A 7160-nucleotide genomic window follows, 5' to 3' on the forward strand; every position below is an offset into this window, starting at 1 on the left:
CATAGCCTAGCAAGTGGCAATAATTGTTGTAGGCTAGCTGAATAATCATGAGATATTTTTATTTTCTACTATAACAATAACAATAATAACATTGCTTTCAATAATATGAAAATTATTTTTCAAAAGGAAAGTTCCAAAGGCTTATATTTTTTAAATATTTTTATTTATTTATTTGGCTGCACCAGGTCTTAGTTGTGGCACGTGGGATCTTCATTGCGGCATGCAGGATCTTTAATTGCAGCACGTGGGATCTTTTAGTTGAGGCATGTGGGCTCATAGTTGTGGCATGTGGACTCTTTGTTGTGGCATGCAGACTTCTTAGTTGCAGCATGTGGACTCTTAATTGCAGCATGCAGACTCTTATCTGTGGCTTGCATGCAGGATCTGGTTCCCCAACCAGGGATCGAACCCAGGCCCCCTGCATTAGGAGCGCAGAGTCTTACCCACTGGACCACTAGGGAAGTCCAACTCAATGGGTTTTATGAACTGTGGTAAAACACACATAATATAAAATTTACCACTTTACCATTTTAAGTGTACAAATAGTATTAAGTACATTCGCATTGTTCTGCAACCATCACAACCGTCCAATTCAGGAATTATTTTCATCTTGCAAAACTGAAACTCTGTACCTAGTAAACAATAATGCACAATTGCTTGATGAATTTTTAAACATCAAACCAGCTCTCAGGTCAGTAAATAAAATACTACCAGCCTCCTTAAAGCCCTTCTAACTCTCTCCTTTTAGTAACTAAACTTACACACAAGGGGGTGATTTTTAGCTGGGTTGCTTCTAACTATGACAATTAGATAAAATAATGGTATCTTACTGTTAACTTAATTCCTTTGAATTATTTAAGGAGGCTGAACTCTTTAAAATATGACTTTGACCATTTGCATTTCTTCTTTAGAAATTGGTATTACATTATCTTATTTAATCCTCACAAAACCTAGTGAGAGAAAAATAAATGAAGCCAAGACTTGTTTCTTTGAAAAGATCAACAAAAGTGACAAAACTTTAGCTAGATTGACTAAGAAAAAAGAGAGATGACTCATATAACTAAAATGAGAAATGATAGTGGGGACATTACTACTGACACCACAGAAATAAAAAATATCATAACAGGGTACTATGAACAATTATATGCCAACAAATTGGATAACCAGATAAAATGGATAAATTCCCTAACACACATAACCTACCAGGACAAAATAATGAAGAAAAAAATCTGAACCAGTAAGGAGATTGAATCAGTAATAATAAGAAAACCCTCAACAAAGAAAAGCCCAAGACCATATGTCACCACTGGTGAATTCCACCAAACATTTACAGAATTAACAACAATCCTGCTCAATCTCTTCCAAAAAGTTGAAGAGGAGAGAATACTTCCTAATGCATTCTATTAGGTCAGCATTACCCTAATGCCTAAGCCAGACAAAGAGACTACGAGAAAACAAAACTATAGACCAATATCCCTTATGAAAACTAAAGCAAAAATCTTCAACAAAATACTAGCAAACTAAATTCAACAGCATACTAAAAGGATTATACACGTGACCATATAAGATTTAGTCCTAGAATGCAAGGATGGTTCAATGTATGAACATCAATCAATGAACATCAATCAATCAGCACCACATTAACAGAATAAAGAAAATAAACCACATGATCATCTCAAGCGATGCAGAAAAAGCATTTGACTAAATATAATACACTTTTATGATAAAAAACATTCAACAAACAAGGAATAGAAGGACAGTATCTCAATATAATAAAGACCACATATGAAAACCCACAACAAACAGCATACTCAATGGTGAAAGACTAAAAGCTTTTTCTCTAAGATCAGAAACAAGGCAAGGATGCCCCTTTACCACTTATATACAATAGAGTAGTGGAAATCCTAGTCAGAGCAATTAGGTAAGAAAAAGAAATTAAAGCCATCCAAATTGGAAAGGAGTAAGTAAAATTTTCATAGATGATTTTACAGACACATGATCTTAAATGTGGAAAACTCTATAGATTACAAACACACATACATACACACAAACTGTTAGAACTAATAACTGGATTCAGCGAAGTAACAGGATACAAAGTTAACACACAAAAATCAGTTACATTTCTATACACTAACAATGAATAATCTGAAAAGGAAATTACAAAAACAATTCCATTCACAATAGCATTAAAAAGAATACAATACCTAGAAATTAATTTAATCAAAGAGGTGAAAGACTTGTACAATGAAAATGACAAAACATTTCCAAAAGAAATTAAAGAAAACATGAATAAATGAAATCATATCCCATGTTCATGGATTAGAAGACTTATTAATGTCAAAATGTCACTACTATCCAAAGAGGTCTACAGATTCAATGCAATCCCTATCAAAATCCCAATGACCTTTATGCAGAACTAAAATAACCCACCCTAAAATTCATCTAAAATCTCAGGGAAACTGGAATAGCCAAAACAGTCCTGAAAGAGAAGAACAGAGCTGAAGGACTCAGACTTCCTGATTTTATTATTATTTTTTTATATTATTATTTTTTTATAAATTTCATTTTTTAATTAATTAATTAATTTATTTATTTATTTATTTTTGGCTGCATTGGGTCTTCATTGCTTCATGCGGGCTTTCTCTAGTTGGGGTGACGGGGCTACTCTTCATTGCAGTGCGTGGCCTTCTCATTGCAGTGGCTTCTCTTTCTTGTGGAGCATGGGCTCTAGGAGCGCAGGCTTCAGTAGTTGTGGCATGTGGGCTCAGTAGTTGTGGCACATGGGCTTAGTTGCTCCGCGGCACATGGGATCTTCCTGGACCAGGCTCAAACCCGTGTCCCCTGCATTGGCAGGTGGATTCTTAACCACTGCGCCACCAGGGAAGTCCCATACTTCCTGATTTTAAAATTACAAAGCTACAGTGGTGACCTAAATGGGAAGGAAATCCAAAAAAGAGGGGATATATGTATATGTATAGCTGATTCATTTTGCTGAACAGTAGAAACTAACACAACATTGTAAAGCAACTATACTCCAATAAAAATTAATTAAAAATAAATAAATAAAATTACAAAGCTATAGTAATTAAAATACTGTGGTACTGACATAAAGACAGACATATAGACCATTGCAATAGAATAGGGAGCTGAGAAAAAAACTCTCCTATAAATGGTCAGATGATTTTGACAAGAGTGGGCTGAGACCATTCAACAGGAAAAAGATAGTCTTTTCAACAAATGGTGTTGGGAAAACTTGATATCCACATGCAAAAGAAAGAAGTTTAAACCCCTACCTTACACTGTATTAAAAATTAACTCGAAGTGGATCAGAGACCTAAACATAAGAGCTAAAACTATAAAACCCTTAGAAGAAAACATAAGGGAAAACTTCATGACATTGGACTTGGCAACCATTTTTTGGACATGACACCAAAAGCACAGGCAACAAAAGAAAAAAAATAGATAAGTTGGGCTTCATCAAAGTTCAAAACTTTTATGCATCAAAGGATACTATCAACAGAGTGAAAAGGCAACCCACAGAATGGGATAAAATATTTGCATATCATTTGATATCCAGAATACGTAAAGAACTCCTGGGCTTCCCTGATGGCACAGTGGTTAAGAATCCGCCTGCCAATGCAGGGGACATGGGTTTGAGCCCTGGTCCGGGAAGATCCCATATGCCACGGAGCAATTAAGCCCGAGTGCCACAACTACTGAGCCTGCGCTCTAGAGCCCGTGAGCCACAACTATTGAAGCCCACGTGCCTAGAGCCCATGCTCTCTTGCCCATGCAGCAAGAGAGGCCACCGCAATTAGAAGCCCGCACACCGCAACGAAGAGTATCCCCCGCTTGCCGCAACTAGAGAATGCCTGTGCGCAGAAACAAAGACCCAACGCAGCCAAAAATAAATAAATAAAATTTAAAAATAAAAACCTCCTACAGTTCAACAACAACAACACAAAACAATTTTAAATAATTAGTAAAGGTGGGAGTTCCCTGGTGGCCTAGTGATTAGGATTCCAGGCTTTCACTGCTGAGGCCCAGGTTCAATCCCTGGTCGCGGAACTGAGATCCAGCAAGCCACGTAGTGTGGCAAAAAAAAAAAAAAAAAAAGGTAAAGGATTTGAATTTCTCCAAAGAAGATATACAAATGGCCAATAAGCATAAGGAAAGGTGCTCAACCATATATACACTACTATGTATAAAATAGGTAACTAATGAGAACCTACTGTATAGCACAGGGAACTCTACTCAGTGCTCTGTGGTGACCTAAATGGGAAGGAAATCTAAAAACGAGGGGATATATGTATATGTATAACTGATTCACTTTGCTGTACTGCAGAAACTAACACAACATTGTAAAGCAACTATACTCCAATAAAAATTAATTTAAATAAAAGAAAAGGATTGGAAAATGCAAATCAAAACCACAATAAGATACCACTGCATACACATTAGGATGACTATTATAAAAAAATAAAACAGAAAATAACAAGTGCTGATAAGGATGTAGAGAAATTGGAACCCATGTACATTGCTGGTAGGAATGTAAATGGTGCAGCCACTGTGGAAAAGGGTATTGCAGTTCCTCAAAAAATTAAACATAGAATTATTATATGATCCAACATATCTACTTCTGGATATATACCCCAAAGAAATGAAAGCAGGGATTTGAACAGATATTTGTATACCCACGTCCATTGCTGCATTATTCATAGTAACCAAAAGGTAGAAGCAACCCAAGGGTCTATCAACAGATGAATGGGTAAACAAAATGTGGTATATCCATGTAATAGAATATTATTCAGCCTTTAAAAGGACAGAAGGGCTTCCCTGGTGGCACAGTGGTTAAGAATCTGCCTGCCAATGCAGGGGACATGGGTTTGAGCCCTGGTCCGGGAAGATCCCACATGCCGTGGAGCAACTAAGCCTGTGCACCACAACTACTGAGCTGGCACTCTAGAGCCCACAAGCCACAACTACTGAGCCCGCACACCACAACTACTGGAGCCCGCACACCACAACTTCTGAAGCCCGCGTGCCTAGAGCCCATGTTCCACAACAAGAGAAGCCCCTGCTCACCACAACTAGAGAAAGCCCGCACGTAGCAACGAAGACCCAACACAACCAAAAATAAATAAATAAAATAAATGAATTTATTAAAAAAAAAAAGGACAGAAATTTTGACATACAGTACATGAATGAATCTTGAAGAATTATGCTATGTGAAAAAAGCCATTCACAAAAGGACGACTATTGTACAATTCCACCTGTATGACGTATCTAGAGTAGCCCAATTTATAGAAACAGAAAGTAGAAAGGTGATTGACAGGGGTTGGGGGAAGAGGAGAATGGAGATTTAGTGTTTAATGGGTACAAAGTTTCAGTTGGGGAAGATGAGAATGTTCTGGAGATGGATGATGGTAATGGTTGCACAGTGATATAAATGTACTAAATGCTATAAAACTGTACACTTTAAAATGGTTAAACTGGGGACTTCCCTGGTGGTCCAGTGGGTAAGACTCCACGCTCCCAATGCAGGGGGCCTGGGTTCGATCCCTGGTCAGGGAACCAGATCCCGCATGCATGCTGCAACAAAGATCCTGTGTGCCATGACTAAGACCTGGAGCAGCCAAAATAAATAAATAAATATTTATTAAAAACGAAGAAGAAGAAATTGGGACTGGAATATGGTTATTAAAAAAGTGGTTAAAATGGTAAATTTATGTTATATACACTTGACCACAATAAAAAAAAATGAAGTAAACAAATTTCCTATTTTATAGATTAAAAAAATAAAGTCTATCAAGATTAAGTGACTTTACACAGCTGGGAATTGGAAATGGTATTCAAATACTAGGCTTTTTAACACCAAAGCTTATGTTCTTACTACTACTACATCAGTGTTTGTTTAAGGTAAAATTTTGATGCAGTGAAATGCATAGATCTAAAGTGTACAATTTAATGAATTTTGATAAATTAATATACCCTTGTAACCAGCAACCCAATTAAGATAAAGCACATTTCCATGAACCCAGAGAATGCCCTTATGCCCCCTTCCACTCAACCTCCATTCTCTGCATCTGCATCTTTATTCCTGTCCTGCAGCTAGGTTCATCAGTACCATTTTTTTTTAGATTCCATATATATGTGTTAGCATATGGTATATGTTTTTCTCTTTCTGACTTACTTCACTCTGTATGACAGACTCTAGGTCCATCCACCTCAGTACAAATAACTCAATTTTGTTTCTTTTTATGACTGAGTAATATTCCATTGTATATATGTGCCACATCTTCTTTATCCATTCATCTGTCGATAGACATTTAGGTTGTTTCCATGTCCTGGCTATTGGAAATCGTGCTGCAATGAACACTGTGGTACATGTCTCTTTTTGAATTATGGTTTTCTCAGGGTATATGCCCAGTAGTGGGATTGCTGGGTCATATGGTAGTTCTATATTTAGTTTTATAAGGAACCTCAATACTGTTCTCCATAGCGGCTGTATCAATTTACTTTCCCCCCAACAGAGCAGGAGGGTTCCCTTTTCACTACCCCCTCTCCAGCATTTTTTTTTTAATCTTAAAGTGAGACAATCCTTTTATTTCTCCAGCATTTATTGTTTCTAGATTTTTTTGATGATGGCCATTCTGACTAGTGTTAGGTGATAACTCATTGTAGTTTTGATTTGCATTTCTCTAATAATTAGTGACGTTGAGCATCTTTTCATGTGCCTCTTGGCTATCTGTATGTCTTCTTTGGTGAAATTTCTATTTAGGTCTTCCACCCATTTTTTAATTGGGTTGTTTGTTATTCTTTCTCTTATTGATGGACATTTGGATTGTTTCCTGTTGTTGGCTCTTATGAATAAATCTACTCTAAACATTTTTTCACAACTCTTTGTATGGATATATTTTCATTTCTTTTCTCATGTGACTTGCTTCCGTTACAGGGGCAATAGCAAACTTGATACAAACAACTGAAAATTTGCTTTTGTAATTTTAATTCTTCTCTAACCTTTTTACTACCATGGGAACAAACACAGGCTAGCCTGCTGAAAGATGAGAGACCATGTGGAGTGAAGCCAAGTCATCCCACCTGAGGCCTTTCTAGACTAGCCAACCCCCAGGCAATTCGACAGGTGTTATGGATTCATG

The 7160-nt window shown here is 36.9% G+C and overlaps 1 non-coding gene across 1 annotated transcript; it reads right to left on the reverse strand.

Moving 5' to 3' along the window:
• Nucleotides 1-388: 388 nt before the first annotated feature.
• TRNAR-CCU (transfer RNA arginine (anticodon CCU)) lies at nt 389-461 on the reverse strand. Its single transcript has one exon. It is a non-coding gene; the product is annotated as a tRNA-Arg (tRNA).
• Between the last annotated feature and the right edge of the window lie 6699 nt (nt 462-7160).

Source organism: Eubalaena glacialis, chromosome 3 (assembly GCF_028564815.1).
Source record: "Eubalaena glacialis isolate mEubGla1 chromosome 3, mEubGla1.1.hap2.+ XY, whole genome shotgun sequence".
NCBI lineage: Eukaryota > Metazoa > Chordata > Mammalia > Artiodactyla > Balaenidae > Eubalaena > Eubalaena glacialis.